This window comes from Bufo bufo, chromosome 1 (genome assembly GCF_905171765.1).
Source record: "Bufo bufo chromosome 1, aBufBuf1.1, whole genome shotgun sequence".
Lineage (NCBI taxonomy): Eukaryota > Metazoa > Chordata > Amphibia > Anura > Bufonidae > Bufo > Bufo bufo.
In genome coordinates, this window is record NC_053389.1 from 114,139,735 (window position 1) to 114,164,209 (window position 24,475).

The window sequence follows — 24,475 nt, forward strand, 5'->3', positions numbered from 1 at the left end:
ACAACATATCATCCGCATATAGCGATACTCGTTCTTCCAGCCTCCCTCTACCAATCCATTGTATCAGTGAAGTAGATCGAATCAAGACACGCTAGCGGTTCAATTGCCAGTGCAAAGAGTAGAGGGGATAGAGGACAGCCTTGCCTCGTACCTCTCTCCAGTTCTAGCACCTGGGACACTCCACCATTTTTTCTGAGCCTAGCTCTCGGCTGATCATACAGTAGTTCAACGCTATCAAAAGCTTTGGCAGCATCAAGAGAGACCACAGCACTACAATCTCCCCCCTCCGTTCCCAGCTGAAGATTAAGGAAAAGACGCCTAAGATTAAGGGAGGTGGATCTGTCTGGCATAAAACCACATTGATCCTCATGCACTATAGCGGAGATAACACCTAGTAATCTGTTGGCTAAGACTTTGGCCAATATTTTAATATCTGCGGTCAGTAGTGAAATGGGCCGATAAGAGTCAACTAAGGTAGGATCCTTACCCGGTTTTGGGATTACAACCACTGCTTCTCTAATTGAGTTCGGTATAGTACCTGCGCTATAGGAATCCTTATATACATTCAAGAGGTGTGGGAGTAATAAATCTTGATGTTTCTTGTAAAATTCCCCAGGAAGGCCATCTCCACCCGGCGCCTTTTTAATTGGGAAAGAGCTCAGTGCCAACTCTAGTTCTTCTAATTGAATATCTCTATCCAGAAGTTCCCTTTGTTCCACAGAGAGGGTGGGCATTTCAATTTCACTCAGATAACAATCCCTGTCCTTTGAGGTAACTCAGCCTAGACCTATAGACTTCCTTAAAGTGGGCATGAAATGTCCCCACTATGTCCTCATCCCTTGTAACCAGTATACCATTTTTATCTTTAACAGCTGTCACACAGGAGGGCTCTAATTGTGCTTTTACAATGGTAGCCAGGAGATGGCCGGCACTCTCACTTTCTGTGCCCTAAAAAAACATTTAGCCCCTGCCTTATCAATCAAATGTTCTTTCAGCAGATCTTGGGCTTCAATCCAATTATTAGTATTCTCTGGTGTCGGATTGGCAATGTATTTAACTTCAGTTTCCAGCACCCTATTAGACATTTCAATTTAAAGGGCCTTGTTTTTAGATTTGTGTATACTAATTTCTTTAATATATATCCCTCTTACATATGCCTTTAAGGCTTCCCATACCATTGATAAATTGGCTAAGCCAACATTAATGTCAAGGAATTCTTCAGATATTTTGTCGCCCGTGTCTACCAGCTCAAGCCAGAATGGGTTCAAACGCCACATAGGCCTCAGGCCTTGTTTTACATTTCCCAACTCCAATACCACTAAAGTTTGTGAATGGTCCGAGATACTCCTAGGAAGATAGGAAGCCTCTCTAACCTTATCCAATAAGGCAGGGGATCCCAATATTAAATCAATTCTGGACAAAGAGTTATGTGAGGAGGAGTAGCATGAGTACTGTTGTACTCCTGTCAGTCAGATTCTTCCACATGGACCTTAGTTTGTGCTCTGTCACAGCGAAGGGGCAGGGAAGGGGGTGTGGTTACCGTGACTTGAAGCAAGAAGGCTGCTGCCCCCTTGACTTCAAGCATGTGTGGAGAAGCGCGCCGGGCAGGGGATAAAACAACGTTTTCAGTACTTTTGCTGCATCTGCCTTCAGGAAGAAAGGCATCATCAGAAACACACTGCTGGCTACACGCAGGTACTGCTGGCGGCTTGGGATGGTTTTGGGAGGTGACAGGTTCCCTTTAATACTGCATGTCCCCTGTGTATTCCTCCGATGGATGATGGATCCTACTATGTGCAATGAGCAGGACCGTGGTACGGTTAAGCGGACGCCAACATATGCAGTGGGTCCGGATATGGGTATAATAGTCTATGTTTTTCGTGATGCCAATTGCAGCGTGCGCAGGGTACAGTCTCAGGGCCCTTTAAGGTGTTGTAACTCACGTACCAGGTTAGGAATGCCAGAGTGGTGTAATGTCTCTGTGTAGTAGTAGGTATAGTGTCAACGGTGTCTCCTACCTGGGTATGGCTGGACTCCTGGCTCACTTGCAATAAATGAGTGTTGCTAGTAGGAGTAATTGAGGAACTTGATAGTAATGAATGAGATCCAGACTTGGAATATAACTCAATTTGTCTTTACTGGAGGCAGCATTAATCCACTCGAGATACAGCAATAGTCTTGGGTCCCAGCAGGCATTGGCAATATGTGGCAGGGATCAATATCTCTTCTGCTTCTATCATGTTCTTGGAGAATATGGCAGGAATCTGTCTTCTGCTCTGTCTATCTTCTGCTGTGTATGGGACTGACTAGCTGAGGAGGAATTTGGCTTCTCCTGGTCTCTGGATGTTACTCACAGTTATGCTCACAGGGAATGGTTCGTCCTGGAGATGGCTGCTTGCTTGTCAACCAGCTGTGGCTGAAGGCTCAGACTGGGGATGAAGATCTTTGGTCTCAGCCGAGACACGATCCTGGGTTGGGATCCCTAGAACTGGGAGCTCCTACCAGCACAGCCTTCCCCTAGCCGGGGTGGCTGGCACACTAACTGTAACTTCCTTTCCTCCCCATGAGGCAGGATGTGGGAACATTCCACACCTCCTCAAAGAGGGGGGAGCTAAACTGGAATGTACTATTCCAGTTTAGAAATGCTAAACTGAACTAAGACCTTGCTAAACATTAATGCCACCTGCTGGTGTACATGGAAATTGCAGCAAATGCATGTAACAGGCTTAGAAAATGCATATTTGTGTGGAATATCAAATAAATTCACATTAGATGACAAGGCAGATGTTACCAACAAATAGTAGCGGGGAAAAAGAGTTTAGTAACATAACTCTGGGATGTTACATATATAGGTATCCAGTGCCATCCTTCACCCTTAGGCGCCCATTGTAAAAAATGTATACAGCACAGTATACTGTTTTAATATATGTAAGTACAGGGCCGTCTTTAATATTAATTGGACCCTGGGCAAGAATTTACTTGGGCCCCCTGGATCCCACCTTCTCACACCCTAGCATGCAATCACGCCCTCCACCTCAACACACACACAAAAAAATAAAACCCACACACCTCGTAGAGTAGTAAACTTTAATAATGTAAACATAAAGAACTGGTTCACAAATAAGTCCTTAGCTTGACCTATTTACTCACCCTAGCGTTGCAGTGCCTCCGTGTGATGTCACGGCGTGCGGCGTACGTAAAGGGCAGGGGAGGTCGGGAGGAGGAGCAAGCAAGTACCATATTTTCCACCCCATAAGACCCACCTAGGTTTTAGAGGAGGAAAATAAGAAAAAAATATTTTCCATTACACCTCAGGTCAGACCACCAAACAGCCCCAATATTAATCAGACTTCAGCTCACAGCCCCAATCAGATCCCCAATGTTAATAAGACCTCAGATCAGAGGCCAATATAAAGACCCTCGATCAGACCTCAGATGAGACCCCTTGCCTCATATCAACCCCCAGCCACATGTGATCAGCTTCCAGCCATATGTAATCAGCCCCCAGCCATATGTAATTATCCCCCAGCCATATATATTCAGCCCCCAGCCATAATGCAGCAGCCCGCAGTCTCAGGTCACAAAAAATAAAATAAAGCACTTACCTCTCCTGCTCCTGGAGGCCGCCGCTTCTCACCGCCCACTATCTTCTTTCTCCTACTCTCGGCTGTGCTTTGTGAACCGGCGCGCACAGCGTGAGGTCACAGAGCGCCCTCACGCTGTGCGCAGCCTTCACAGCTGACAGTGGAGGACCAAGAAGCTGTGAGTACAGAGCTTTCACCGCTTCCTAGTCCTCCGGTACTAATGAGCGCTTCCATAATGGAAGCGCTCATTAGTATTAGCCCCATAAGACGCAGGGGCATTTCCCCCCCACTTTGGGGGGGGGGAGTGCGTCTTATGGGGCAGTGGCTATCGGGGCTCAAAAGGAAGCTGCCTTGGGCCCCCCAGGAGCAAATGGGCCCGGGGCAGCTGCCTCTTTTGCCCCACGTTGAAGACGGCCCTGTGTGTATGGAATAGCGCAACAGACTGCTATTCCATACAACAACATAAAAATGCTATGCCGACATATACAAGGCTGTTGGAGGCAAAGAGGACATTGAGAGCCTTTGGATAAACTTGACAGGACTAGAAACAGCGCCTCTCATTTCCATGGGCTGTGTCTGGTAATGAAGTTGAGCTCCATTCATTTGCTTGGGAGCAGCAGTACCAGGCACAGCCCATAGACAGACGAGGTGCTGTTTCCTGCGGGCTCCTGAGATGTAATCTGATACTGATGGCCACCCGGCTTGTAATATTTCTATGTTTTCTGAAGCCGCAAGACCCTGGATTCGGAAAGATTATTTTTTTATAACACATATTCAGCTTTTGCCTTGCAATAATATTAATCTTCAGATAACTGTTCTTTCCTGTAGTCTTGCATGTTATTATTGGAGCGGCCTGACAGCTCAGCACCATCATTCTTCCAAGGAAGGGCTTCCTATAATTCTGACACCTGAGAAAGTGCTATTCCAGTAATAGACCAGCGTTCACTGTACAGACCAGACCTGCAGGACTCATACCCCAAGGGGTACATGCTGCATGGTGAGGGGGTAAGCAGGACTGCCCTAGCAGCTGGCAATGTTTTAATGCTGGTCGCTAGGGCCTCTCGATATTCAACTGCACTGCTGCTCTCAGGGTGGCAAGATGGTTCTACTGGGACATTATAAGGGGGCATTTTATGTACTGGCACATATTATAAGGGGGCATTATTACTACTGGGGGACCACGGGGAACTTTATTATGGGGGCACTGTTACCACTAGAGGGCACCTTGGCACAGTATCAGCTAAGCATAATGATTTTGGGGGACACTATGTTTACGACACCACTAGTGTCAAGGATACTATTTGCTGGCCACAATTATTTTTAGGGCACTATCTATGCAGTACTAGAATTTTGGAAGGACGGATCCGACATTGCGGTATTTTGAATGCCGGATCCGGCACTAATACATTCCTATGGAAAAAAATGCCGGATCCAGCATTCAGGCAAGTGTTCCGTTTTTTGGGGGCTGGAGATAAAACCGTAGCACGCTGCGGTATTAGCTCTGTCCTGAAAAGGCAAAAAGACTGAACTGAAGACATCCTGAACGGATTGCTCTCCATTCAGAATCCATTGGGATAAAACTGATCAGTTATTTTCCGATATTGAGCCCCTAGGACGGAACTCTATGCCGAAAAGGAAAACGCTAGTGTGAAAGTACCCTAAGATGTCTGTGTGACAAACTCTGCAGAGACGAGACAAGGCTGAAAGAAGTTGTCATGGCGGTCTGGTCCCAATGGAGAAGATGAGGAAAGAGAACATCTAAATCAGAGGAGACGTCACTGGATGGAGGAGGTATGTGGTGCTGTATTCTCCTGTATGTTTGATAGCGCGGAGGGTAATTAAAAAAATAACTTGTTACTAAGGGCTCATGCACATGAATGTATTTTTTTGTGTCCTTTTTTTTTTTCATGGCCTGTATGCGGAACCATTCACTTCAACGGGGCCGCAAAAAAATTGAAATGACCCCGTGTCCTTCCATGTCTATATGGCCGTTCCGCAAAAAAACAGAACGTGTCCTATTATTGTCCTCATTATGAACAAGGACAGGACTGTTCTATTAGAATTTGGCAGTTCAGTATGAATGCACACGTTTTGAGAATCCATGATTTGCGGACCGGTTGTGTGCATGAGCCCTGAGGGGGTATTTGGCTTCAAAAGATTGAGAAGCACTGGTACAGACCCCCAGCAATGCTGCACCAGACCCCTGGGCACTGTACACGAGCAGGAGGGGCATATATCCTAGATTATACAGACAGTAGCTCTGTCAGGACGCCAGTCCTCCCATTCCTCCTCAGTCACCATTCACCCGCGGCTTTCCTATGTCAGCACTGCACAGAGCACTAGGGGAGCCCCAAACCCTCACTGCTGTTTACTGCCCGCCCGCCGCACGGCACGCCGGGAACTGTAGTCTGTCTGCGCCCAGCGTCCTAAGCGTCAGCGGGTGACCGCACTACGGCTCCCATCAGCCTCTGCGCGCACGGGCTTTCGCTGTCTCTTCTGTCAGGGAGAACGATGTAAGTGGAAAGGGAAATGCGGCTGTGAGGGGACGCGCACCGGAGACGGCACGGGGAGACCGGCGGCACAGCGTCTGCCTCCTCCACACCCGGTAAGTGACCAGTGCTCCTTCCGCTTTACCGCACTTCGCCCTGGCATCGGTGGCGCGAGACACGGGCAGGTGACAGTGGCACTTTTTTTTTGCAGTCTTCTTCCAACTCTCATCGGGGTCCATTGCTGCCTGGTAGCAGCCCTCTAAGGGGGGTGCAGTGAGCCCATTATCACCCTGCCATGTACTATCCCTTTAAGATAAGTATTGGCACCACCAAAATGCCAGCTGCTCGGAGTGTGTGGTGCTACCATTTATTATTAAGCCCTGCTTACAATGGCTCTCTGGCTAGTAAGAGGTTAATCTTGTTACCGGGGCAGTGATTGTTAATATCACCGGTAATTAGCAATCATGCTGATAAATGGTTGTTTTTGTGCCCAAAGAGGGGGCGGGGGTGATACATAATGGGTTCGCCAGAAAAGAATGGCGGCATAAGAGGTTCTACAGTTTTTACGTATATCGTCGCATCTCAGTGAATGACCCCATAGTCCTGGGGTCATATCTGTTCCTGGGAAAGCTGGGTGACAACTGGGCAACAGCTCCCACCGGCTCTCACCCAACTTTCCAGCTTGTTAAACCGCCATGCGTCTCCTGCCCGTATATCGCTTTATAAGCAAGCGTACAGCCTGAGAGAGCTGACTGACATCCCCCGGGGAGCTGTAGTGGCAGATGCGGCATCCAAGTCAGTGTGGAGCAGGAAGGGCGGCGGTATAACTAATGGATCCAGTGCAGGTATAGGGCAGCATTATACATGGTGGAGCCGAGGATTATTTTTTCGGGGTCATCTTCACCGGTCGCATTGTCCAAAAGGAGACAGCCCTGGTTACGAAGGGGTTAACAAGATTGGTATATGCATAAGAGGTTCTGCATGCAATTAGAAGGCTTTGCTGCGGATGACGGGGGAGGGGCTTATGTTGGCCGTGAAAGGGTTAATACTGTTGTGATGTAAACAAGATATAACAGTGAGAAGAGCTGGGAGAAACCACTTCTGTCCAGCCCCTGTCTGACATCAGTCACCCCCCCCCCGTGATCTGCAATCCTTGGATCGGCCCGGCAGGTATGTTTACTGGCTATGGGGATAAGCGGCTGCCAGGCACCCCTTTTCTGTGTATGATGTAGGGGCAGTGCAGTCATGGCCGCTGCTGCCGACACGAGAGGAGATCTGCGTCCTCTGTGTGTAGGCACAACGCCTGAGGCTGCACTACTGAGGCTTTCTGATGACCCTTCTGATTTCTGGCAGGGGCAGTGTTGTCCTAATCCCCATGGTGCTGTGGATGGACGGTGTCAGCCATTTGTGTGTTTGATGAGCTGGGGGCCACATAAGGTCTCCCTGACAGATATCACAAACGTCATTGGGGTCTCTCGGAGCCATAGTAAACCGCCTCAGCAATGTATGCACTGGACAGGCCGGCGCACCACCCCAGCGCCACGTGCAGTGTAGTCCTGAAAAGACCAGTCGTTTGTACTATGTGACGGCTGACCACCCCAGGCGCATGCAGACCCAAGAAACGGCATGGAGTCACACCGGTTAACACAGTGGGAGCACGCTTTTTTAATAAAGTGGCGCACCTCCCCTTTAACATATTTAAGATGTACGCTCAGACTGTGCAGACGTAACGCCCCATGGTCGCTGATATTGGTGCTCCTCAGGGATGAGCGAATCGACTTCCGATGTTTCATCCCCTTGGAACCGAAACCGAGTTCGGGAAAAGGGTTTTAACAGAAACTCATTTCTGAAGTTATTACACAAAGTCCCGTGAAACTTCGCAAAGTAATAACTTCAGCTCATAGGAGCCAATACATTCTAGTATTGCACGGAGCGCTCGCTCCGTACAGTATTCTAGCGAAGTTTTCTGAGAATCGACTTCGGATATTTTATCCGGCGTCGATTCGCTCATCCCTACTTCTCATATTGAAAATAAGCATTGGGGGGATAGGCCGAGCTGACGGCAGGGAGTCGCACGTGGGCCTGTCCAATGACTGGACTTTAATATGTATTAATAAGATACATGTTTAGTTATGGTGACGAGTTATTATAGGGGTTTTCTTTGCATAGCGGCAATTCGGCATTGATTTGTTCCCCTCCTGTTTCCCGGGACCAAAAGATAATTTCAGAAGTTAGGCCTCATGCCTCGGGCCTTTTTTGAGGTATACACCTTCCATGTGCAATCTGCATTTTTCTCACTCTCCAAACTAGAAATGGCTAGGCTATGTTCTACAACAGGGATCAGCAACCTTCGGCACTCCAGCTGTTGTGAAACTACAATTCCCAGCATGCTTCATTCATTTCTATGAGAGTTCTTAGAAGAGCAGAACAAGTATGCATGCTGGGAGTTGTAGTTTCACAACAGCTGGAGTGCCGGAGGTTGCCTACCTCTGTTCTACAACAAGGATCAGCTGCTCTAAAACTACAACTCCCAGCATGCACACTTGCTCGGCTGTCCTTGTAATTCTCATAGAAGTGAAAGGAGGACTCTGGGAGTTGCAGTTTCAGAACGGCAGGAGTTTTTCACGGTAAGCCTGGAATCTTTAAGACCTAGTTAGTGCTTTCTTCTCTAACACAGACGGGTCACTTTCCTGTACAAGCTCAGCACACTCCTCTACTGCTGCTGTGACTGTTTCCATGATCTGATTGACTGTGAAGTGTTGTGTCTTCACACGCTTCATGACACTGCCCAGATACAAGTAGTCGTGGCCTCCCGCCAGATGAAGACATTAATCTGCTTCTGCTGTCATAACTTTCTATCATCAGACTTCTGGGAGGTGGTTATCTGCTTTACAGCTCATCCCTTGGTGCCATTCTCATTCATCTGACTATGATTCTCTATCCACATGACATCTGCTGCCTCACGCAGTCCTCTTCTCACCACCACAACATTGTGCTATTCCTCTCTTACCCTTCCTAGAAAGTTATGAGTAAATTGACAACTTGGGGGTGTCCCTACACATTACCTCATTGTCAGACTGTGCATACATTTCCAGGAGGAATAACAGAGGAACAGCGCAATGTAGAGGGGTGTAAGTATTTACTAAAACAGTTAGGTCAGGCGAGGTGACAGGTACTCTTCAAAGGGAATTTGACCATTGACCCTGAAAATAAAGGGTCAGAATTTCCCCAACGATGCAGGGAACTACAACATGTTTCCACTCCAGTGACTGGAGCAGTGTTCGGTTCCCTTCACAGCGGGCGGACGGGAGCGTCCCTCGGCAAGGGAAATCAGTGACTAGGCTGCAGCACGTATTTGTGCTATCCCTTCATTCTGAGGATTTTTGGAGTCCCTGGAACAGCTAAACATATTCAGTTCACCCAACCCTGCTCTCCCCATACACATATCCCGCCGTTCTCACAGGTTCGGCGGACTCTACTATTGTATATGGGGCTTTGACTCTAGCATTCAGTAGTCCAGAAATTTTCCTGCTGATCAGAGACAACCAGTCATATGATTCCTGCGATTAAGGCCTCATGCACACTGCGGTATGTATTTTGCAGTCTGCAAATCGAGGATCCGCACAATACGGAAGTGGTCTGTGTGTCATCTGCAATTTTGCCTGATCCATTGACTTCAGTGGGTCTGTGGTTTGCACTTTGACTGGGTTAATGATGTTATTCAAGTAGTATGAGCTTGTCACTGTACCATTCACAAAGTGACTACTAGACACACCTGCCCTCACCTCCACCACCACAGGCTCGTCTGGTGACAACAGTGGCCGATGCATAGAGCTCTCCTTGACGGCTCCAACATGGTTGGTGGCCATCATTTCTGCTCAGCATGAATCGACTTTCATCAGTGAACAGCACAGGACCACTGGTTCCTCGTCCAGTGTAGATGCTCCCTGGTCCATGCAAGACGATGACACCTGTGGTCAGGTACCCTTGCAGCTTGTCTAGCATATAGACCACGCTGATGTAAATGGTTTCGAATGGTCTGACGTGACACTTGGGTGTCTGTCATCTTCCTTACATGTGCCTGGAGTTGTGTGGCATTCATCGTCCGGTTCCGCAGGGCACTATTCACAATGAAGCGGTCATCAGTGTGGGATGTGGCCAAAGGACGTCCACTTCTATGCCTTTCTGTGACTCGTCCGGCCTCTCTGTTACAACCTGCTGATGGTACTCTGTGACACTCTAAGATCAGTGGCCACTTCCGTCTGCTTGAAGCTTCGCAATGGCGAGGTACTATTGATCAATTGTTGGGTGTTGTCTTGGTCTCATGATGTCAAAATCTGAACAGCATGATGAGGAGGACTGTTCAAATACCAATTCTAATTCGACCAGGAAATTTATTAGGCGATTCATGAATCAAACACCTTTTGTCAGTTTTGCTGTCAAGCTCCTTGTCTGCTGAGGCTTGTCATCCCACTCGTCTTGATGGGCAGCTCTCCGGTCATTGAGGTTCTGGGGTCCAGAGCTACGAGCCTCAGCAGCTTCTCCTGCAGAATAAAAGGTGGATTTTACCTTTGCAAATGGGGCCTAATGGATGTTAACTGTGTTTTTAGGTTGCAAATCATAAAACATCACAATGATCAGCTCTTAAAGGGACACTGACAGGCCTTCTGAGCATAGTTAGCTCTTTATATGCCCCCCTAGGTCTTATAATAAGTTCCCAATTCATATAAGTATTATCCCTGTGCGCATTATAAAACGTTAAAAATAATCTTTATAATCACCTCTCCTTTCTGCCCAAGGGGCGTTCTTTGCGGCGCATTTGTGCCCAGCCGCGTCCCAACTGCCGGGTCCTTAGACACGCCCATCTCATTAGTATTCACTTCGCTGGGCGGTATTTCTCAGTCCCCGACATTCGGAGATCATGCGCGTGCGCCCGGCACCCTCGCTCGCCGGGATCACATTGCGCCAAGTGAATACTAATGAGATGGGCGTGTCTAAGGACCCGGCAGTTGGGACGCGGCTGGGCACAAATGCGCCACAAAGAACGCCCCTTGGGCAGAAAGGAGAGGTGATTATAAAGATTATTTTTAACGTTTTATAATGCGCACAGGGATAATACTTATATGAATTGGGAACTTATTATAAGACCTAGGGGGGCATATAAAGAGCTAATTATGCTCAGAAGGCCTGTCAGTGTCCCTTTAAAGGTGATTCATTCTATTTAGTAGTAGGATGAGAAGAGGAGCACGTCCTTATTTCTGTGTGTTACACGTGCGGCTGCTGCTCCCCATGTGAATAGCGGTTATCAGGGCAGAGCTCCCGAGACTTCTCTAGCATATTCCACAACTCCTGCCAAGGATAGATTAGGCTTATAAGTGAAAGTGAAGAATTTATATGAACTGTTCAGTGGGACATAGGAAAAGGAAGGAGCCATACTATCAATTTGTGAAAACGCATAAAGAGAGGTAAAATGAGTTTCTTGTGCCCGTTAGACCTGGAATGAACAGGATAGAGACACTTATTCCAAATCTGCGGAATTTCCTGGGCTTCTCAGACATGGAATGAGCAGGGTAGTAGATACACTATATAGACACACCTCTTACTCACCGAATGCAGGTGTTTCATTCAGTCCCATAGCCACAGGTGTATAAAATCCAGCCTCTAGCCATGCAATCTGCCTTTACAAACATTTAACCCCTTAAGGACCAGGCCATTTTTTGCAAATCTGACCAGTGTCACTTTATGTGTGAATAACTTTAAAACGCTTTTACTTATCCAGGCCATTCTGAGATTGTTTTTCCGTCACATATTGTACTTTATGACACTGGTAAAATGGAGTAAAAAAAAATTCATTTTTATTTCTAAAAAAATATTAAATTTACCAAACATTTGGAAAAATTTTCAAGTTTCAATTTCTCTACTTCTATAATATATAGTGATACCTCCAAAAATTATTACTTTACATTTCCCATATGTCTACTTCATGTTTGGATCATTTTGGGAATGCCATTTTATTTTTTGGGGACGTTACAAGGCTTAGAAGTTTAGAAGCAAATCAAGACATTTTTCCGAAATTTTCCAAAACCCACTTTTTAAGGACCAGTTCAGGTCTGAAGTCACTTTGTGAGGCTTACATAATAGAAACCACCCAAAAATGTAAATTCTGAAATTTCATCTCCATTTGCCAATAACTCTTGTGGAACACCTAAAAGGTTAACAAAGTTTGTAAAATCAGTTTTGAATACCTTGATGGGTGTAGTTTCTTAGATGGGGTCACTTTTATAGAGTTTCTACTCCTAGGGGTGCATCAGGGGGGCTTCAAATGGGACATTGTGTCAAAAAAACAGTCCAGCAAAATCTGCCTTCCAAAAACCGTATGGCATTCCTTTCCTTGTGCGCCCTGCCGTGTGCCCATACAGCATTTTATGACCACATATGGGGTGTTTCTGTAAACTAGAAAATCAGGGCAAAAAATATAGTTTTGTTTGACTGTTAACCCTTGCTTTAACGGAAAAAATGGATTAAAATGTAAAATTTCGAAAAAATAGCTGTTTTGGCACCGTTTTTATATATATTTTTTTGACTGTTCATTTGAGGGGTTAGGTCATGTGTTATTTTTATAGAGCAGATTCTTACAGACGCGGCAATACCTAATATGTCTACTTTTTTTAATTTATTTAGGTTTTACACTATAATATCCTTTTTTAAACAAAAAAATTTTTTTTTGTATCTCCATTGTCTGAGAGTCAGGTTTTTTTTAATAGTTTTTAGCCGATTGTCTTAGGTAGGGGCTCATTTTTTGCGGGATGAGAGGACTGTTTTATTGGCACTATTTTGGGGTGCATATGTTCGCTTGCTATTACACTTTTTGTGATGTAAGGTGACAAAAAAAAAGGCTTTTTTTTTTTACACAGTTTTTATTTTATTTTTTGACTGTGTTCATCAGGTCATGTGGTATTTTTATAGTTCAGGTTCTTACGGATGTGGCGATACCTAATACTTTTTTTTTACAAAAAAAATATATATTTTTTTTTCTGGGCGATTGTGGCCAAATAGAATAAAAAATGGGTAAGAGGATTATAAATTTAGTACTCCATGGAAGTGTGGTACTCCCTGAAGCAACCGTCAATGCAGAGGCCCGGATGATCGGGGCACGTGTCACACTGAGTGGTGGTGTCCTTCCGTTACCCCCTCCTGTTACACACGCTGCACTTTTTTTGGGACCGTCCCTTCTTTCCAGTATGGGGGAACCACACCTTGAAAGTGTTGGCCAGGGACGATCCGGGCGCCTCCAGTTCCCGAGGTACTCCGGCCTGCTTTTTCCCGGTCAGAAAAGATCAGGGCCTTGAGGACTGCCTCATAGAACTGAAGGAATGTCCCTGTGCTGCCAGCACAAAAGAGTTGTACAAGACAACCTGTACCAAGTAGACCGCAACTTTTTTGTACCATGCCCGGGTTTTGCGCATGGCGTTATATGGCTTGAGGAATTGATCAGAGAGATCAACTCCTCCCATATACCGATTGTATCGTAGACTACAATCGGTCTTGAGGACCGTTGCCGCGGTACCTTGCACAGGGACGGGGTGATGCCGTTACCGTGAATTGTGGACAGTACAAGGACATCCCTCTTGTCCTTATATCTGACCAGCAACAGGTTTCCACTGCTAAGGGCACGGGTCTCACCCCTGGGGATAGGTACCTGCAGGGGGTAGGTAGGGAGGCCGCGTTGATTTTTCCGCTGACGTGGATCTGGCGGCGAGGGACTGGAACAAGGTGATACTAGTATAAAAGTTATCCACGTACAGGTGGTAACCCTTATCTAGCAGTGGGTGCATAAGGTCCCACACAAGTTTCCCGCTAACACCCAGTGGGGGGACATTCTGGGGGTTCAATACGGGAATCTCGCCCCTCATACACACAAAACTTGTAAGTGTACCCTGAGGTATTCTCACAAAGTTTGTACAGCTTCACCCCATACCTCGCCCGCTTAGAGGGAACATACTGGCGGAAAATGAGTCTCCTCTTGAACGCAATGAGAGACTCATCAACCGCGACCTCCCTTCCAGGTACGTAGGCCTCCAAAAATTTTGCCCTGAAGTGATCGATGACCGGCCTGATTTTGTACAGGTGGTCATGGGCAGGATCACCTCGGGGGGCACATGCTGCATTATATGCATAATGCAGGCATTTCCGGATGGGCTCAAAATGGGAATGTGTCATGGCCATACAATAGAGTGGGGTCTGGTAGAGGACGTCCCCACTCCAGTACTGCCTGACACTGGGTTTTTTGACTAGGCCCATGTGCAGCACGAGGCCCCAAAATGTCCTCATCTCGGCTGCACTGACCGGGGTCCAGCCACCGGACCTAGCCAAAAAGGAGCCCGGGTGTTGAGCAATGAACTGTTGGGCGAACAAATTTGTTTGCTTCACCATCAGATTTACAAAGTGGTCACTGAAAAAAAAACTAAAGTCATATTCAGTGAAGCCCACTGTGGGAATCTGGATTCCTGGTTGGCCAACAGTCAGGAATCACGGGCTCAAAATCCTCTGTGTACACCAGACAAATTCACCGGTAGGGGGCTCAGGTGGACTTATCTGGTGGGCCGGAAAACTAGTACGAGCCCCAGGGCTGCTCATACTAGTGTGGGCCACAGGCAGAGGTCGCAATAACGCCTGTACAAGCGTCATAGACGCCTATTCAGGCCATTTTACTCTCTGGAAAAAGTCTAAGGCGTACCGATACGCCTTAGACCTTTCCCTGTCATTCATCAGTGCAGTGAACGGCACAGGCAGCGCAGCGATGTGGCTGCTGCCTGAAACAACCAATGACAAAGCTCCTTACAGTGAGGAGCTTTGTGATTGGTCAGTTTGAGTGGCTGCCGGAGCTTATGGCACACACCGCTCTGAAGTGACTAGGAAGGAGGCGCGCGCGATTGTCACTGGCAGGGTAAGTGGCCTTGTTTTAACTTGTTCAGCCTCACATGCTGTATGAGGCTAATCCGGCTGTGAACACATGGATATGTGAGCGCTACAGCGGTGCTCGTCCGCGGTGTGCGCCCTGTCAGGGACCAGCCCTGCTAGTAGTAACTGTTCGGTAACTCCACAGTTCGCACAGGTTACCCATAAGTGACGGCCGGCAGCATGGGGAGTGTTGTGTCACCGACAACGTTTCAGTTTCCCGCGCTTATCTGTAGTGTACAGCTCCTAATGTGCAGGCAGCGTGCGTCATGAGGACGGGAGTACAGTACAGCTGTTACCCATAGCAACCGGAGACAGCCTGCTCTGTAACTAGAGGGAGCAGTCACAGTCTGTTCATAAGTCACAGTCTGACAGATTGGCACTGTTCTGGGGGTGATGTGGCTGATGGGGTTATGACTTAAGAACAGACTGTGGCTGCTTCCTCTAATTACAGAGCAGGCCGTCTCCGGTTGCTATGGGTAACAGCTGTACTGTACTCCTGTCCTCATGACGCACGCTGCCTGCACATTAGGAGGCTGCTGCCCCATGGTTACTTGATGGGCCTTCAGGGCCTAATATGGCTGGTACTGTTCTGCTTGGGGGTAACATGCCTGGCCCATGTGAAGGATGGCAAACCCCAGTGACCAGTGGCACAGAAACGGCAGCAAAAATTTAAGGGATTGTCCCAAGATCAACACTATTTACCTATCCATACTTAACCCAGAGAGCACTAGAACTTGGTAACCAAGGTGGGGGCCCCAGCGATCATGTACTTGAAGGGGACATGTCTGTTTTAGTAAAAACTTGCATTTCCCATGCAATAACAATTCTGAAGAGTCAATTCTTGTGATTCTATATTGTACCATTCCTCTATTATTCCTACTAGAACTTATGAACAAATTGTTAGTAGTCTGCAATAAAGGTCCAGCGGGGGGTTACCAGTTGACAGCACTGATTGAATAATATCAGGCTGTGCAGTGACATCCCCATCTGGACCTTCACTGCAAACTGCTAGCAAGTCATTCATAACTAATAGCAGAAATAAGAGGAATGGTGCAACATAAGTTTAGAAGAATAGATGCTCCAGGATTGTTATTATATGGGGGAATGGGCGGGGGTGCAAGTAGTTTCCGAAACAGACAAATCAGGAGAGGTGAGGGGTCCTCTTTAACGACAGGTGATAAATATCTATCTTAGGACAAACCCTTTAAACCTCATAAAATCACTGCAACAGTGACCTCAGTGGTGCTGACCCCTCAGAGCAACAGTGACCTCAGCTAAATTTTAAATTGTCTAAATTTGCCATATATGCATGGAAGACAGTTCTAGATACTAGTAATTAGGGGTGCACCGAAATTAAAATTCTGGTCCGAAACCGAAAATTCAGGATGCCCTTGACCGAAAACCGAAACCGAAACTGCCTTTTTGCCCAAATACTTTTAAAATACTTTTTTTTTTAATGATTTTATTAATAATTCTTTTTCATGAATGAAATTCATCTGTGGGTGGCGCTGTTATGGAGGGGGGGATATGTGCACTGTTATGGGCATAACAGTGCACAGATCCCTTTCCCCATAACAGTGCACAGATCCCTTTCCCCATAACAGTGCACAGATCCCTTTCCCCATAACAGTGCACAGATCCCTTTCCCCATAACAGTGCACAGATCCCTTTCCCCATAACAGTGCACAGATCCCTTTCCCCATAACAGTGCACAGATCCCTTTCCCCATAACAGTGCACAGATCCCTTTCCCCATAACAGTGCACAGATCCCTTTCCCCATAACAGTGCACAGATCCCTTTCCCCATAACAGTGCACAGATCCCTTTCCCCATAACAGTGCACAGATCCCTTTCCCCATAACAGTGCACAGATCCCTTTCCCCATAACAGTGCACAGATCCACCCTCCCCATAGCAGTGCCATAGACCGATCCCCCTACCCATAACAGCCCCGGCCCTGCTGCTCACAGCAGACTAATCACTCACTGCATCTTTATTTTACCTTACAATCGTGACGCTCCAGTAACAACTCTGCAGGCAGAGCGGAGGGCGGCGTAACGTCACTTACTCACGTGACGCACCTGCTCCGCCAACTTTATGAATGAAGGAGGCGGAGCAGGCGCGTCACGTGAGTAAGTGACGTTACGCCGCCCTCCGCTCTGCCTGCAGAGTTGTTACTGGAGCGTCACGATTGTAAGGTAAAATAAAGATGCAGTGACTTAAAGTAAACCGCCCGCCCGGCGCGGGTGACAAATCCCACAAATCCCAAACCCCATATTTTCTGCCGATATGTACCAATATCGGCCGAAATAGATTAGGCCCATTTTCGGCCGATATTTTCGGCCGCCGGAATTTCGGTGCACCCCTACTAGTAATGGTTTCCCTGCTTAAATAGCAACCCCTTAATTTTATGTAGGCCTTCGTATTAACTATTTAAATTACTGTAACTTTCGTACTCCTCATCGGCTAAAAATACTCCTCAAAAATGGTAAGAGGAGTATTTTTACTCTTCCAGAAAAAATGTAGCGTGACCTCTGGCCACAGGGTCCCTGGCATGGGGATCCCCTGGCGCCTCCTGGTGGCATCTCTGCCGCCTTGGGGGCTCATCATCACTAGATGATGAGGAGGACGCGGATGACAAGAGGAAAGTGGGGTCATCCTCGTCCTCACTTGGGCTCTCGGAGTTGGAGACAAGCAGGGCGTATGCCTCCTCGGCCGAGAACGTCTGGCGGGCCATAGGGGAGTGTGTGTCTGCGTGTGTGTGTAAAACTTTATTTAGTGTGTGTGGGGGGACGGGTGTTCACGTTCACTTATAAACCTAACAGAAAAAATAAAATAAAACTAAATAAAAAAAAATTAAAGCCCCAAAAATTGAAATAAAATAAAAAAACAATTCAAACTCGCTGATCAGCGGTGGGGTGGGCGATGCGCTAACAGTGACCGGAGGCGAAGAGTGCCAGCCACAGTCAGCGTACGCACAAAAAAAATAATACATTTGTGTGTGTGTGTGTGGGGGGGGGGGGGGGGGGGGCCTGGGGGTTTAGGGTTGCACAGCTGAGTGTGCTGTGGGCCCCAGACACCTGATCGGGGTGAAGCCCCCCAAAAAAAACTTTTTTTTCCCCTAAAACTTTCCCTCAGTCTCCCTGCCTAATCTAACCTTTCCCTAAACCTGTCCCTGCAAACTTTTGAGTGCCAGATGGCACTATGGTGGCTCACGTGGGGGTGCTGGGCTCAGAGGTGGATGGACGGGCTCCTCTCTCCTGGCTCCACAGAAGCAGTGTGGAGGAGGAGAGCAGAGCTGGGGGAAGTTAACGCCCGCCCGCCCGTCCAGCCAATAGGATGCGATCCTGAGAGGAGATGTCACCGCCACCTCTCAGGATCTAAGGATGGTGATTGGTAGTGTATTATCACACCACCGATCACCATCCTATTCCAGGTTTTCGGTTCACCGGAAATGCAGCAAACCGCAGGTCTGAATTGACCTGCGGTTTGCTGCGGTCGGCGATATTGGGGGGTCACAGGACCCCCCTTGGCATTGTCACAGAGTGCCTGCTGTACGCCCTGTGACCTTAAGGACTCAGACATCAGGGCATACGTGTACACCCTTTGTCCTTAAGAGGTTAAAGGCTGCCGATAAATCAAACAGCTGATCGGTGGGGGTGCTGGATGTCGGACCCCGCCGATCAGATATTGATCTATCCTGAGTCTAGATCATCAGTGTAAACAGGTTACACAACCTCTTTAATGCTTCAGCATACCAAGACATTTTGCACAATTGTTTGGGGAGGGCACTTTTCTGTTCCAGCATGGCTGTGCCCCAGAACACAATGTAAGGTCCATAAAGGTATGGTGGGGATGAACTTGACTGGTCTGCATAGAGCCCAGACCTCAACCCCATCAAACACCTTTAGGATGAACTACAATGGAGATTGTGAGCCAGACCCTCTAATCCAACATCGGTGTCTGATCTCACAAATGCATATATTAAAACATCATTTTCTCATTAATGCGGGCACATATGAACATGGCACCAACACAGAGGCCTTCAGCTGCCAAGTGCACATGTAACAGGTCAGCCAGTGTCATAGGTACAAATCTGCTGACAGATGTCCTTTAAGGACACAATGTTGGATCAAGAGACCGTTTTGTTACTGACCAACACCTTTGTACAGTATACTATCTGGCCATTTTATTTCACAGTGTGGCACAGAACAATCTAGGAGTTACCACAAACTGTCGGATTGCAATATTGCTATACAATCACTCCATAGGTCCAATAGTGACCACATACAGCCCTGTCTGCATACATTGGGCCAAATGGCTTGGTTTGATCTAAGGTCTGATTAACATTGGGGGAGGGTCTGATGTGAGGTCTGTTGGAATTTATTTTTTATTATTTCCCCCCTCTAAAACTTAGGTGTGTCTTACAAACCTTACAAATTAATGGCAGAGCCAGTCCCACTAAGGGTCCATTCACACGTCCTTGTGTGTTTTGCGGATCCGTGGATCCGCAAAACACTGACATCGGCGATGTGTGTTCCGCATTTTGCGGACCGCACATTGCCGGCACGCAATTGTGGACAAGAATAGGACATGTTCTATTTTTTCGGGATCGGAATTGCGGACCCGGAAGTGCAGATCCGCAATTCCGGATCCGGGCAGCACATCGTGCTGCCCCATAGAAATGAATGGGTCTGCAATTCCGTTCCGCAAAATGCGGAACAAAATTGCGGACGTGTGAATAGACCCTTATCGAACAACTCCATGTTAATGCCTATGGATTTAGAAAGATATCATAAGGTTTACTGTGTAGGTGTCCCAATGCCTATAAACTACGGTACACATAATCTAGCACGGACAGCTTGTTATATCTCTGTAGTTTTAAAAATTGTATATTGTTCATTCTTTTTAGTATTTCTGTTCATTAGAAAATGAAAGTAATTTTATGATTTAAGGAGACCGCAGGCCTCTATTAGGCCTTGTTCACATCACCGTTTCTCCTTTCCGTTCTCTGGCTCCATTGAGGAGCAGGAGAATGGAAAGGATGGATTCTGCAGATAACTGAGACCTAACTGAGCGTAACGGAGCCTAAAGACCCTATTGACTATAATGGGGTCCATTCGGTGTCCGCTCAGAACATGATTTTTGAGCGGAGACGAAAGTCCTGCATGCATGTGAGGTGACAGTGCAGCTCGGGCCGGAGAACACGGGAGCAAGACACCGGACCCAGAAATGAAGAGGAGCCGTGGCGCAGGAGAGGTGAGGAGGAGTTTTTTTTAATTTTTTTATTCATCTGAGGTCTGATAGGGGTTAAATACAGTCTGATCTGAGGTCTGATAGGGGTTAACAAAGTCAGTAAGAAGGGGGGATGGTGTGGAAATTGGCATTTGGCACTAGTATATTATAAATGTAAATTATAAATTGACTACCAACTAAGGGCTTTATTAATTTATAATTTACCGTACATTTATAATATACTAGTGCCAAATGCAAATTTCCACCACCTCAGTGACTACCAACTAATATAATATATATTATAATGTATAAAATATCGGTATAAATTATTGGCTATCGGCCTGAAAGTTCACCAATTATCGGTAGCGGCTCTAAAAAAATCAATATCAGTCGATCCCTAAACAGGAGAATATGGAAGAGAGTAATGCTGGCTGTGTTCATTTGATAATTGCCTAGTCCTGCTGAGATCTGCGCATTTGACCAAGGATTCAGCTGATAAAATGTATGACCAGCTTATATGTTCGATGAACTTTCACACAACTTTGCAAAAATGAAAACTACAGGCAAAAATAAGAAACTTTTACTAACGTGTTACCATAGAAAATGTTTTCTCCCATTTCCTTTTCTAAACTAACTTTATGAAATTTGTGAGAAATCTGTCTTGTGAGACCAAAAAGGCTGCCTGCTCACTGAAGTATCAGAGTACATTATCTAAAAGAAGTCTGTGGAAAGGGAGGAAGAACTGCAAAGAGAAACAAGCAGACAGAGAAAAACATGATTTAGCAGTTAATATTAAAGGGGTTTATCCAATAGTAGAACCCCTTTAAGTGTATGTCTCGCAACAAGTGCTTTACTCACATCTGTGCTGCTCAGTACTTCTCAGTAATGTCTTATAAGGTGCTTATGAGTGAGAGAGCTGTGAAGCAGAATCTGCTGTACCTGTTTGTAGACTATGGGCAGTCATCATTACGTCTAGTCTCCATTCACCAGCTTGGGGACCAATGAGGATTATAGATGAAGCCTGCAGAGGAGAAAACTTCTAAAACATGACAGATACAAGTCATATAATGGCCAAATATACAGTAGCGCTATCTCTCATATGTATACATATATGGCAACGTATTCTACAAGGTTATCTGAACGTGTACGTATACTTTAACACTCAAATGCAATGGTGGTCCCATAGACAAAAATGGATAGATGTTTGTTCGAACTGCATCTTGCTGGACTACTTCAGGTGAACAACAGAGGACATGAGATGTTCTCCTGATTTAGTATCGGTTATTTATTAAACCTTTCATCCTTTTTTTTTTTACATTTTTCCAGATTTGAAAAATGCCCAAAATGTAACCTTCCTACTCGTTGAGTTATCCTCACGGAGAACTCCATTTAATCTCGGCTGCTCTTGTGATAGGTATTTTCTTGAGGGACCTTTGTCAGTCAGTTTTATAAGCATGTTATGCACACATTAGCCCAACCCAACACACGGAAAGATGTCTTGCCAGCTCTGACACCCAGTGAGATGTCTTCCTGCTCTTGGACCTCCAGTGTCCCTCAGAGGGTTCCAGACTTCTCCAGCACATTTGAAAACCAGATTGTACAATATCTAAAGCTTGTCGTCATTATCTGTATGGACACTTTTACTGCTCACTAAAGTAGCTGCAAACTCAGGAACATTGTATGCGGTGGAGTTCTTTCGTATAATCTCGCATGTAAACTCGGCAGAGGCAAGTGAGGACATTACAACAGAGCACAGAGCAAACAGTACAAAAGTTCAGATGTGGGTGTCAGACATGGGAGGAAACTTGTGCAGACCAACTGTAGAGGTTGTGGGTGCTACTAGCTGCCATATCTTTAGCCACAAGAGTGATGCCCATAGCAGAAAATGGGACCAGGTCCAGTTACTCGTTCAGCCATGCTTGTAGCAGAGCAATCATAGGCATGTTGATTCTTCTACCCATCTCTTGCAGAACGAAAGGTACTTGTGTCCCTTTGAGCTGCCTTCTTCTCCCCATATTCTCTAATGTAGAGGTCCTTATGTAGACGGAGCCTTGTGCAGGTCCTTATTATCCATCGAGAAGTAATATGGAGCAACCTATTCTCTGCCCCCTTCCTTTATGCTGTATCAACTGTTCTTGCTGCCTGTATGGTACATTTTTCTGTAGCGTAAGTAATTCAGATCACTCAGATTATAATAGGATTTGACATGTATGGCAGGACAGTGATCAAGCTGTTATCCTAGCAGCCAGCCCTGGATTATGGTTGTGAGGCAACAATCACTGGGCAATGATATGAAAATCAGCAAAGTTTTAATGAGCTGGGGGCCCCATAGGAAAAAACTAAAAGGATTGGGTTTGCCATAATGCAAAACATATTGTTGATAGGTCCAGCTTTGCTTGTGTGCCCCTTCTTATCCAGGTGTCACTGGCTGCTGTCACACCAATGCTGGCATCTGATGTCCCACTCTGGCCCAGTTCTCAGCTGTGTGTTAGTATCCCCCTTGTACCTATTGCTCTGCCGTTGCGATCTTCTGTGCCAGGGCTCCTGCTTGCCACCAGTCCTCTTCTGTGTCTAACTTCTGCTTGACATATGCACGCTGACTGCGGCCACTTAAATGACGGGCATATGCCAAAGCTCCAAGCAGTGCCAACATGTTGCCTTTGCAAGGTCCCTATCCCATCATTTAGCGCCTGAGCAATATGGTCTCTTAGGTTCCTGCATTGTACTAAGTTGTTATATTCTTCTGCTATCCTTGTTTTCGATCTGGGTTGTTTCTGATCACCTCTGTCTACGGCTGGGTTCAAATATGGGCTTTAAACTCTGGTGGTCTGTACCGGCAGGAGGAATAGACTGCCAGAATTTACTGTACCCAGCATACATGCCAGCTTTCCGCTGGACACAAAATACTACACGCAGCATTTTTATATACCAGAAAGTGGCTGGATGCCATTATAGTGAATGGGGATCCGGAGGTGTACATGGTATCTGGCTATGCCGGATACAGTGAACTCTGGCAGTCTGTTCCTCCACCGGAACAGACTGCCTGAATTCAAAACATATATATGAACACAGCCTTACACCTGCCCTGACCTTCTGCCTGAAAACTGTTCAGAAAGAACTCCACCTGCCCTGAAAATTTCCCGTTTGACCACCAGTGTCACTAGCTGCTTGGTGCCACGAAGCAGAAGTCTACTGCATGTTGCCTGTGGCTAACAGAGACTTCTTCGGTGGGGATGGGGGGTAGTGACTTGAGGATTGACTGTGATTAAAGTCCATACCTCCGCACAGAGATTAAAGAGGTATTCCCATCTGGTACACACATGCCACATTGATAGGATATGCCATACATATCCCATAGGTGTGGATCTCAACTTTGAGACCTGCTTCTCTCTCAAGAACAGGACCCCCAAGTGAATGCAGAGCAAGCAGCTCATTTGTGACCACCGCTATTTACCGCTATGAGACTTCAAGAATAGTTTCGGCTATTTTCGCAAGTCCTATAGCAGTAAATGAAGGGGTGGTCAGGCATGTGCAGTCACAGTGTGCTCTTTGTTCACGGTGGGGCTCCATTCTTGAGATATGACCGGGTCACAGAGGTGGGACCCAACCTACCTATGCTATAAATCTCCCAGATGGGAGAACCCCAAATAAGGATAAAGGATGAATCCATTAGATTTCGCTCTCTAATTTAGCCCCATTCCTGATCCTTTAGTGACCAAGCGGGTCCCTTTTTCTTGCAAATATGTAACGCCATGCTTGTTCCCCACTCCCATGTTTGCTAATATGGCAGTGCCTATAGGTGGAAAAAAACCCTGCCATTCATGGGGAAGTGGCCGCCGCCAACCTAACTCCCACCCCTTTGCCCAGGGACACAAAGCAGAGTGTGTAGGCCTTTTATTGCGGAGACTTTTTATTATATGTGAAGACAGAGAGGTCTTACCCTGCGGCTTGGGTTCTTTTCAACTGTTTCAGTGCTTGTGTTATGTGCCTAAAGTCTGTACAAACAGCTGGCATATCTGTGTCCTCATATATGTGATAGATTTGCTTTAATTTCCGCAGTATATTCTCCAGATTTGTCATTGCACCAACCATCTTCCGTATTCCTAGGACTTGGGAAGAGCTAGAAGTGTGTATATATAATACTAATTCCATCTGAGAAGTTTAAAGTCAATGAAGGGCAGATGGATGATATTTCTATATATCTCAT

At 46.5% G+C, this 24,475-nt stretch overlaps 1 protein-coding gene across 7 annotated transcripts in view; it reads left to right on the plus strand.

Moving 5' to 3' along the window:
• Window positions 1-6,040: 6,040 nt before the first annotated feature.
• MIB2 (MIB E3 ubiquitin protein ligase 2) overlaps window positions 6,041-24,475 on the plus strand; it is a 127,174-nt gene continuing 108,739 nt past the window's right edge. For 2 of the 7 annotated variants that reach the window (XM_040428124.1, XM_040428098.1), the window contains exon 1: window positions 6,057-6,189. The gene's annotated coding sequence lies outside the window, so the exon portion shown is untranslated. Of the gene's footprint in view, window positions 6,190-24,475 lie in introns of all 7 variants that reach the window. The other 5 variants (XM_040428146.1, XM_040428161.1, XM_040428106.1 and 2 more) reach the window with 4 other exon arrangements.